General features: G+C 34.5%; 1 pseudogene; it reads right to left on the minus strand.

The window, feature by feature from the left end:
* Positions 1-224: 224 nt before the first annotated feature.
* Positions 225-11,505, minus strand: LOC122135461 (annotated as a pseudogene).
* Between the last annotated feature and the right edge of the window lie 735 nt (positions 11,506-12,240).

The following is a 12,240-nucleotide window of genomic DNA, read 5'->3' on the forward strand; positions in this document are numbered from 1 at the left end:
AAAAAAGCATGAGATTAAAACCTCTTTGTAGCATACTACAAAAAAAAAAAAACCTTTAGTTATACTGCCGCATAAAATAAGTAAAATGAATCCTTCAATTACAGCATAGCACATAGAATTTAGACTATTGTGCACCAGTTTAAAACGCCCATAACCTTAAAGTGGAAGAGTCTTCTGTGTCATCTGAAGTGTGAGATTGCTTTAGCCTAGCTGTCAAACATCACTCACTCCTCACTTGGCAAGTCTCGTTTTTCTTCTGTCTTCTGCCATTTGGACTTGGACTCTGACACTGTGTCCAAAGCCAGAGTGATTTTCACTGGCTGGAGTTCATTTTCAGCTGGAGGTGGGGGGAACACAAGAATATTGTATTATCTGCATCAGATTTCCATGACAAATTCTACACACAAACCCGGAAGACTTTGAGGTTGTAAAAGAAGTGTGTTGAGCAAGAGAGCGAACATCAAATGCTCAACACACCAACAGGAGAGAGTTCTGAACGTGCAAATACCAAGCACACTTACTCAGCAGCCATGAGCGTTATATTGGCTGCAGATGTCAACTGTTAGCTAACTGTCAGGAATCGAGCGTTATGTTACTGCAAGTCCTGACACTGTGGCCTAGTGCAAACTGACAGACTGAAACAAAATGCTGATAAAATTCACTTCAGCTAGTAATACCAGTTGTAATTAAGTGTGGAGATGAAGAATTTGTGCAATGAAAGTCAGCAACAACAACAAACTGGGAAATCTGTTGTTACATTTAATTGGGTTTTTATGTGTATGGTTACTCTTTCTTGACTATTCAGTGTTAATGTTGATTTTTCAGTGTGTGTTTTGCAGATTTCAAGTGTGCTGACAACATATTATTTTAAGTAATTTCTCAAAAAGATTTACTAAATAAAACTGTTACCCACATGCCAGAACAAATCAATCAAAGAAGCCCAAAGCCACTGCATAAAACCATCATTTTGATAATCTTTGAACTGTAAAATCCAGTAAACAGTTGCATTTTAATGGGCTGCATAAGCAGATAAATATTTAGTATTACTTTCATACTGTCATAGTATTTAATTAATATATATTTGTTAATAATTTTAATTAGCTTATTTTTATAATTTGATTTTTCATTTTAATTAAAATTTTAGTAGTTTTGTAATGTACATGTCTTTTTTAATAGTTCTATTTAGCTTTATTGAATTTTATTTAATATTTTTAATGTTAGTTAATTCTAATACCATTGCTTTCCTGGGTATAAAATAAATAAATAAATAAATAAAATTATGAAAGAGTGGTTATTTATAAACAAGTAAATAAATAAGTAAGGCCCTTTTAAATCTATGCTCCAGATTCAAAACAACTTAAGCTACATTTTGTCATTAACACAGGCAATAATTTAGGTACCTTTCTCAGTTTAATATACAATGTATAATAAATGTATATATGGAACAGGGCATTTCAGAAGGTTTAAAAGCAAAAATGTGCAGCTCCTGTTTTTGTTAAAACTCTTACATTAATTCTTTCATACAAAAAAAGTTGTCATCATACCAATCTAATGTAAACAAGTATAATGTTTAAGTTTAGTGTTTATACTTTTAAAATATCCATGCTATGTTAAAATAAATGTTTATTTTGTATATATATACATATATTATTATTAATAATAATAATAATATTATTATTATTATTTTGAGTTATTGTTTAGGTATGACTGGTTTTATGAAATGCTGTTATTATTATCTGAACAGCATTGATATTAATGTTATTATCTAACTAACTAAATAACACAGTGGGGGCTACACTTTAAGATATGCACAAAACAACTAAATCTATGATGTTTCCCCACAAATACTGCACCCGATATTTAAAAAAAGAAAAGAAAAAATTATATAAAATGATTATTTTTAAATGATGATATTAACTAACTCACAACTAATATAAAGCTTCACTTTATAAATATTTCCACAAACCAGTTGACTAAATTTGTGGGTTTCCAATGAAATCTTGCACCAGATTTAATTAATTATTCTAATTCATTGGGACCAACTCACTCACTCACTCACTCACTCACTCACTCACTCACTCACACACACACACTCAAGTGTATCAGTGGGGGTTTCCCTTCATGATATTTTATAATTTTTTATTTTTTTTTAACCAAATAATAATAGCTATTTAACCAACTATGTACCTTAACTCAGGGAGCCTTTACTTTCTGACAATTAAGACTAAGACTATAGGACTAAAAACTAACTAACCAACCAGCCAACCTAAACTCTCCCCAGCATTACATTTTGTACCAGATATTCTAAATGAACTAAATTTAGTTGCTAAAGTTTGGGAAGCTTGTTAAATGTCAGAAATGTAAAGATATCAGTGTTCACACAATTCTTCTCACATCAAGGAGGTAAATGCTGCAGTTACGAAATGTGTTTGAATCAATCTATACATTTGGACTCATGGAAGGTCAGGAGTTTTCAGTTTGTTAGTTGCTCTGTTTGGAAAAGAATTTACACAAATGATCCTAACCCAACTAAATTTTAAGCATGTTTAGTTTTTTTCCTGTCTGACAAGTGATTACTTGAAATGAGCGATTTACTTTGCTTAAGGTAAAATGCCACATTTGAATGCCTTCAGAAAACATGTCACCTCATAAATTTACATGTTCATGGTCGTGCGGCACTTTTTCTTTTTCCAGTAATACAAGCTGTTCAGAATATGCAACATTCCAGTATGCTGTGCTCACAAGTGCTGCAATAGTACATATTGCCCTAAATTTACATTTTGTGTTCTTGCCAATTGTTATTTTATATTGATTATGTACATAATTGCAAAATGAAATTCTTAATATCAATATGTAGCCACATATGACAGGTTGGTGTTACATTTGTGATAAATGTTTCATGGTGAATTTGAAACGTTCTGATATACAGTGTTTAGTAACTGCTTCTCTTTTTAAATATGCATTTTGTTTTAATATTTCTCACCATCTGCTGGTGGGAGTGATGAGGTCACTCTGAGACTTGTATCCTTTAGACACAACCAGTGGCACGTCTGAACCAGCTGGACAAACACACACATAGACACACACAGCCATATCAGCCAGTGATTCATCCCTTATGGGCCTATAGGCTTCAGTTAGTTTGAGATTTTTAGCAAAGAGGCTAAAGTAAAGCAAAAAGTACTTGGACACTGTGTCTAATCCATCACAAAAATAACAGGTGAGACTTCACATTGAAATTTCATAATGAAAAAGGGCATTTAGTTGTCACTTTAGAGCTCAGACAGAGCCAAAGCAGCCGCACCAGATTCCCTGCCCACCTAAACATCCACAAAACACACAGATAGAGAAGTGGATAAGGACTCTCTGGTGAAAAGTACATTTTAGCATACATTTAAAAAAAAAGAGTACTTGCTACGATAAGATACTTTAAAAAAATATGCGAACAGAATCTAATGTTTTCAGACATTAAATATGCAAATGAGGCACTATTTATATATTCTATATTTTCCATACATTTCCTAAACAGAAATCTGAATGCTGGATAATGCCAGGTTCAAAATTCTTGTTTCAGTTTGTTGACATATTAATGGTTTTTACAGAGGTGATTTTGGGAATCTCCTCTCATTCACTAACTCAGAAAATAAAAAAAACACACATAAACACATAAAAAACACCTATCTCTCAAATGGACCACTGACACTGCTTTATGGCAGATCCGCAGACTTATAAGTGCATTACCGCCACCTATCTCTCAAATGGACCACTGACACTCCTATTTGAGATTGTAGATAGAGTGTCAGTGTAGATAGAGTAGATTGTAGATAGATTGTAGATAGAGTGTCAGGTCCATTTGAGAGGCGCCTGCTGCTGTGCATTCACAAAAGTCTGCGACCCGCCATAAAGCAACAAGAAGAAGATGATGTCTCAGGCGCCTGCTGCTGTGCATTCACAAGAGTTCTAACAGTTCAGACATTGCGTGAATCAGAGGTAAAAAAAACTATATAAATACTGTTCAGTTTCTTGCACAGACCAATCGTTTTGTGTCTTTACACATCAATGTATCGTCACAAGCCGCAAGGTTTAATATGGATTTGTCTGTACATGTTTTTTTTACTCTCATAGATTTTGTTACCATTGCCATGCATTATACGACTGAGAGACTGCAATGGCTGGAGTTAAAAATCATAATTTGTGTTCTACTGAAAAAAAAACAAAGTCATCTACATCTTGGAGGCCCTGGGGGTAAGCAGATAAACATAAAATGTTCATTTTTGGGTGAACTATCCCCTTAAGTGTGTTAAGAAAGTCATGAAAGTGTATTCGTAAATCTCTGAGATCAGGTCCCCGAGTCTGAAATGACCAGATAATAAGTTTAAGACTTCTTCACCTCTCTGCTGACTTCTCTCTGCTCCTCTTTTTTTCCATCTCCAACAGCTCAGTGTTTCCCAGTTTGCTGATAAATATTTGTGCTGTATACATGATCAAATAATAAAAAAAAGTGAGATTTTCTAGGGCTGTTGATGATTTTATGACAGTTTTTATATATGAGCAAGCATTTATGAGGGGTGCTGAGACACAGTGTGTGACGACGTACAGTTACATGGTGTGCTGAGCAGGACTGCTGCTGATGCCTTCCGAGAGGCAGAAATACTTAGGAGAGTGTCAGAGTAGGGAAAAAAGAGGAAGAAAGATGGAGACAGATTGACACAAATAGAGAAAGAGAATTATATAAGCAAATAATTTAATAGGATAAAAAAAAAAAAATCACAATCAAAACGGTGTGAACCAATATGTATTTGTGTATTTATATATATATATAAAAATATAAAACTGCATATATATATATATATAAACAATAAGATTTTTTTTCAGTAAAAAACTCATAATGATAAACAACATGAAACAATAATAATAAAAAAATAAAAATCATAAAAATACTTTATTTAGCAGGGACACAATAAACTGATCAAAGAAAAGTAAAGACTTCTATAACCTTACAAAAGATTTATATTTCAAATAAATGCTGTTCTTTTGAACTTTCTATTTATCTAAGAATAAATAGATTGTATCATGGTTTCCACAAAAAATATTAAGCAGCACAACTGTTTTCAACATTGATAAAAATAAAGGTTCTTGAACAGCAAATCAGCATATTAGAAAGATTTCTGAAGAATCATGTGACACTGATGACTGGAGTAATGACTACTGAAAATTCAGCTGTACTATCACAAGAATAGGTTACATTTTAAAATATATTAATATAGAAAAGTTCTTTTTTAAATTGTAATAATATGTCTATAAATATAGTTTTATTGTATTTTTGTTCAAACAAATGCAGCCTTGATGAGCACAAGATACTTCTTTCAATCAATATCAAAACAATCTTACCAACCAAAATTTTGAACAGTATGTATAAAGAAAATAATTAAACATATATATTAAATTATTTAATTTATTAAAATTATTTATTATTTGGGAAATGACTGAATTAGAGTTAGAGTTACAAAAATATAAATACTTATTTCAGTATTTATGCCTATTTATTTCCTGACATTTTTTTTCTCAACTGATTAGACATATTTCTCTAAACAGTCAACCAGCAGCAACAACATCAAAATATATTTTAATTCTGTCATACAGAAAAACATCCTCTACACTGTTTTCAGATCATTCATTTTAATTAATTTATATTTCTATATGTAGTTTTAATTTATTTTTGCATATTTTAGTACACTTTCATAAGAGAGCCAATCTTAACCCCTTAAAGATCTGTGCCCCTACGCTATTGCTGGAAAAATGAAGATGCATCATGAATCGTTTATGTAATCACACCGTGTCTCCCTGAAACTACATCGAATCAAATCATGAGGTGTCTAAAGATTTCCAGCACTATGGATTAGGTTAGTTATCTATCATAGAGCTCCCACCAGAGATTGAGTTTCAATCAGAGGTTTGTTGATTTGTTGCTGCATTGCATCCTGGGAAATCTGTGTGTTTTGGTCCATGAAGATCAGTTGCCGTTTATGACCACGTCTCGTTGGTGGGACAGATTGCTCCACTAGGAGAGTCTGAGAAAGAGGGACAAAACAATAGAAAGAACGAATGAGCGAGAGGTTATTAAAACACTAAACACACTGTTGTGGATTCAGGCCAGTGTAACTGCCTTTGCTACAAAGACATTCATGCTTTAAAACACATTATATAACACCAGAGCATAATGGGCAAGGTAATGTGGACATGGCTACACACACAAACCTCACTGGAGTACTCCATCTCCACATCTCTCTCACTGGCTTCTGTGGTTGGTGGCATGGTGATGGGGGGAGGGGTCATCTCCATGGCAACCCTATCGAGGTGACCTCCGTAAGACGCCCATTCCCCTCATCCACGATGCACTGGTTGTTTTTCAGTCTGCAAACATGTGTTCAGTGGTGGTTTAAAACAGCCATAACCTGGTCAACACAAGCGGCCAGTTCAGGCAAACATTATGGGTTCCATTAAACTGTACAGTCAAGCAGATTATTTCAGATATGTTTAAGTCAAGGATATTTGGCCCAGGATCAATCTAAACTGATGTTTTGTTGGGTCTCAACCAAACCAAGAGTCTGCCTGACTGCTCAATTTAAAAAAAAAAAAAAAATCCATGAAAAATCCATAAAAACATGAAAATGTATTTTTCCATGAAGCACAAACACAACCACATTGACATGTGGTTTTAAATCTGATCAAATTGTTAATTATATATTTATTTATTTTTGGAAATGTCCTTTAACCTGAAAAGGATTTGGACTGGATTTAAAGCAGTTTTAGTCATTTTGAGTGCAATGTGTATGTAATAATATAGAAAATGCTCAGTAATGTCCAAATTCTCTCAGTTTGCTCACTCATTTATTATGCAGTGAACTGTGGCATCTGATATGTAGTGAATGCCTGCATGGTTTCCGACACAATTTATTAAACTGCATTAATGCTTTCAAGCTTATGTTGCACTCCATGAGTTCAGCATTGGAACAAGATGTCATGATAGGCATAAAGAAACACATAATTTCCACAATGGCGCTCTTAGTTGTTGTAAAAACCATTAACATTAATAAGTCATTAAGTAGATATACCAGTTATTGACTACACTGTCTGAATAAGCAGGTCTTGCAAAATTACAGTGCAGACAGTCAGTCAAAGAAGAATTTGACAAGCAAATCTGAATTGGGTGCAGTTTGACTAACCAAATTAGAATTCTGTACTTAACCTTCCTATCTCTATATCCCTCAGTGTTATTTACTTTTCTACAGAGACCATAGCAGGATCTAGATCTCCTGATTTCTTCCCAATATAACACACACAAAAACACCTCACCTAAAAAAACATACATAAAAAAAATGCTATTTGTAGCAGGCAGATGCAGTCTAAGTGTTATATTTTTAGCATTTTCTGTTCAAATTATATGGTTTCAAAATATACAAAAATATTAATTAACAAAACAACTTCAAAAAAATACAAAAACAAAAAATTTCAAATGTTTTGGGGTCAAAAAATGTGTCACAGTTTCCACAAAAATATTAAGTAGCACAACCATTTCTAACATTGATAATAAAAAATAAATAAATAAATAAAAGTTTCTTGAGCACCAAATCAGCATATTAGAATGATTTTTGAAGGAATATGTGAAATTGAAGTCTGGAGTAAAGGCTGCTGAATATTTAGGAATAAATTACATTTTAAATATATTAAAATGGTTATTTAAAATTTTAATATTTCACAATATTACTGTTTTTATTGTATTTTATTCAAATAATATAAAAAATATTGTAAATATATGTAGCAATGTATGTTAGTAATATTTTATGTGTATTTTCAAATATAACTTATGGTGCCCCTATAGGGACCTTTGCACACAGAGTTTCTGGTTTATGCTTCTTTGTGTTATAATACTTATAATATCACAGCCTTATGTCTACTTTAACACATCCTCTGTGATGGCAGAGAAACCTCGCTGTGAAATGGGCTGATGCCGCTTTTTTTCAGAAAATTTCGATTATTATCAAAACAGTTCTCCAACTACTCACACTATCCATATATCAATTACTGATTCACCAAAACTCATATTACCATATATACAATTACCCAAACACAGCAGAAGTCCACATATACAACTCCTCCCACACTCCATAATCCAGATCCAACTCCTCCCACTTTCCATATCCCTAAACCTACCCATCTCCACCCCTAAACCTACGTTACAAAGACTAAAGTCCTTTATAAAAGGCCATTTTGCCCATTTTCGATTATCCGGAAGAGTCGCGCTGTAACGCGCTGCCAAGATGACGACAGCCCGCTCTGCACACTTTGAGCTTCAAAAACGCTTTTCAGGAGTCTACGGGTGACGTCACGGACACTATGTCCATGTTTTCATACAGTCTATGGTTTAAACATACCCCCACATGTCTACGTCACTGTGTGGGAAGATTTGCATAACGTCGCCCAAATGTTCACGCAAGAAGGAAGGAAAGAAGGCTTTTATTCTCACTGTAGTATTGTTGCTGCCACCGCTGCCATGTCGTGGAGACGCTGTGTTTGCGAAAGCAAAACTACTTTGTTTCGCCTTCCAAAGGAGGACAAAACTAGAAATCAGTGGTTAAGTTGTATTTACAACACTGTTCCAGAACAGTTCAACCCAAATATTCAGATGTGTGCAGCGCATTTTACAGAGGACTGTTTCCTGATCCTGGGAGAGTAGACTACAATGCCGGCTGTTCTGACACACAGCCTGTAAGTATGTTTTCATATTTAAAGAATTTGCCACTGACTATTCAAACGCGAGTTTTGAGCACTTGTTGTTTGTTGTTTCTCCAATCACAATGCAGACATGGTTTTATGTTTACGCGGTGCGATGCAACGCAACGTGCAAAAAGACAGTATAAATCATTATGTCAAGTAATAGCTTCCACACAACAAACAACAAATTCCTAATTTGTAATATTTTTTATAAAATAAAAAAAAAAAAAAACAGTATCACTGTATAGAAAGGGGCATAACATTTTCGTCACACGCTTGAGGTATTCAGCCAATCACAATGCACTGGATAGCTGGACAATCGACGTACACCTTGCTTTTCAGAACAATGAGCTTTGTAAAAATCAGCGTGTTTCTGAAAGGAAGGGCATGGAGGAAAAACAATAATGTACATTATGTGGAAAATAATGTGTTTTTTGAAACTTAAACCACATGAACACATTTCATTACACCAAATACACAAAATAATGTTCTTTTTTTAGCAACGTCATATGACCCCTTTAACACATATCTGAGCACTTTTTACTGTACCAATCATTTTAATTAACCATTAACCTGAGCATATAGGATAATGCACAATTAGGTGCCCATTGTGCCATCAGCCCATTTCACAGCACAGTTTCTCGACCTCCACAGAGGTAAAGGGGAGGACATAAGGCCTAGAAATATCACGTACTTCTCTAACAAAAGACAAAATTTGAACACCTTTTCACTGTGTCAGTTTTTTTTATGGACCCTTGAACTTGGCAAACGCTCATAGCTGTATTACACCATCAGCTCATGTCACGGCATGGTTTCTCTGACGTCACTGAGGATGTGTTAAAGCAGACTTACAGCAGTTGTGATGTTAGGGGTATACTGCCTTAAAGAAAGACAAATTTTGAGCAAATGGGTCTTTATTAATTCATGTACATCCATACTCTTGTTTTCTTCACAGTTCAATTGCAGGAATGCACAAAGGAAATAGGTTATATTTTACATAAACCAGACATTGTAACGTGTGAGCACTCAATAGTTTCTCATGCAAAAGTCTGTGTATTTTTTATTTTTTGCAAAGGACTATTTAGGGGCTTCGTAATAACTGTATAATATATATCTGAAAATATGTACAGTATTTTTGCCATATTGCAAGGGATGGTAATGGTAAAATGTGTTAAATGTATCTGAAAGTACTAAACAGGTAACTGAAAGCATTCATCAAATTAGCCAAAATTCTTAATAAATGAACACACAAGGAGCGGGGGATGTGTTAGTTCATTCCAATTAGGTGGAAATCTGCGAAACATTCTGCAGACTTCTGTGGGCAAAAATTCTGTGTGGGCCTGTGAATGGCTAATAATGACACATTAGCTCTCTTAATTGAGATCAATGTTTATTTAAGTGTCTATCTATCTGTCCATCTATCGATTTTACCAACAAGATGGAAATGATCTTGATGTTGAGCATGTCGATCTCCTGAGCCGTGGCTTCAGGTAACTCTGCACCACCAAACTGGAATATATTCAGGAACATGAGATTGGGAAACAGCATATGAAGTGTGTGGTACAATAAACACTGATTAAAAGGAATGGATAGTATCATCTGGTGTTATCCATGACTAAGCTTCATGTGGGTAGCTGATCTGTTTTCATCTAAAACTTCACAAAGAACTGTATGAATTTTGTGGAGGCAAATGGTACAAAAGTTGCATCATGTGTTTGGTGTGAGCAAAGGCTGCGGACACAGACTCAAATATAGATCTCTGTCCATTTTCTGTATGGAGGAGTGAGATGCATGTAGAGTGAAAATCACCTCTGCTGCTAGCACAGGCACCGCGTCTTTGATAGTGATTGATTTAGAAGAAGCAATGAGGCCTTGAAAGGGAAAGACAGGGATAGATTGGATGAAAACCATAAAGTTCAACTCTTTGACCCACATCAGCTGCAATATTTCAAAATCTCACCTTCTGGGGAATGTAATTTCCCTTCCGGCCACCAGAGGAGATGTGCCCTCTATAAAGTGCTGTGATGAAAAACAATAAATTCATGGCTGAATGGCTCAAAAATGGTCAAGATTAATGTGATGTGCTAGTTAAATTCACTATTATGAACTCTTAAGTCTGAGGTTTTTATTGGTTGCTATGCAGATGCTAGTGGATCCAAGTCTCTAAGATATTCTGGTCTCTAGATATGATTCCAATGAATAATTCATGCTAACTGTATGTATATGCTGTAGTTCATCACCTGAGATGGCAAGTAATGACTAAGCAGCTCACAGTCAACCCCCATAAATCCAAAAAATGGCTCCAGTGCCTATTCTGCCTGCTCCAGCTGGAACAGAGAGTCTGGGAAATTCAGCACCAACCTAGAAGAAAAACACAATCCCAGAACAGCTTCTCAGGGGGAATCATAGCAACAGCAGTCATATAAACAGCTGTCACGGGTATATTAGAACAATATGAACGTCTGTGTCATAATGAATTATATTAGAGACACAACATGACAGTGACTACCTTGAATCGGACCTATCAGTGTCCAGCATGTCAATGTCTTTTTGCACAAAGCAAACGATCAATGGTCTGCTGGACCTCCTCTGTGGGGAAAACGTAAAATATTTCAGTTTATTTCAATATAATGAAAACGCATTTGTGGACAATGTAATGGAATTCTGTGACTGTATTAATTTGTTAGAAAAGGAAAAAATCTTTCACTATATTCTCCACTTTTGTGGAGACAACCAATTCAAATAAAACAAGCTATTTTTGCTACAATATCTTTAAGACTTTTATGTCTAGATGACCTCTGCAATGATTAGGTAATGTGTACTGGCATATTTAACACTGTCGTTTTATAAGGTTGGGACATTTAATTGAATATTAAACAGGCATTTATATGTAAATAATATGTTAATGTACTCATTTTGATATCATAACCCTTATGATTTTTGATAAATGGTTTGGGTGGACTGGAGTTGGAACTGGCCTACATAGTGGAAAATATTGTAGTCCAAACACCATTTTAAGGTAATCTGATATTGAAATGAATTCTGTTCAATTTTGTCCCGCTTGTAAATTAAACACCTCTATAGATTAAGTTGTTTGTTCAGCTTGTCTACTTTGAGACGCTACCGTATTAAAATGTATTAAAATTGCACATCTTTACATGCATCATCATTTCTGTCTCGTATTTCCTGAGATCTCCATGTCATTTTGATAAATGCTTTCAATCTCAGCTACCTTGAATTGTTCCCTGATAAACGCCTGCTTATTGGTTCCATGCTAATCTCTAAATGCACTCAATACATGACAATGTGTTTTATAGTTAGGCTGTACAGCATTAATTTGTTCCTGAGTGCATGTCGAATTTTAATAACCGAAAAATTTTAACAACTGTTTATTCTGCTGGGAAACAATGCTTTCTTAGATACAAGCAGCTAATCAATACAAGATAATGGTGTGTGTTATTGACCAAA

The sequence above is a fragment of the Cyprinus carpio genome, chromosome A24 (assembly GCF_018340385.1).
Source record: "Cyprinus carpio isolate SPL01 chromosome A24, ASM1834038v1, whole genome shotgun sequence".
Classification (NCBI taxonomy): domain Eukaryota; kingdom Metazoa; phylum Chordata; class Actinopteri; order Cypriniformes; family Cyprinidae; genus Cyprinus; species Cyprinus carpio.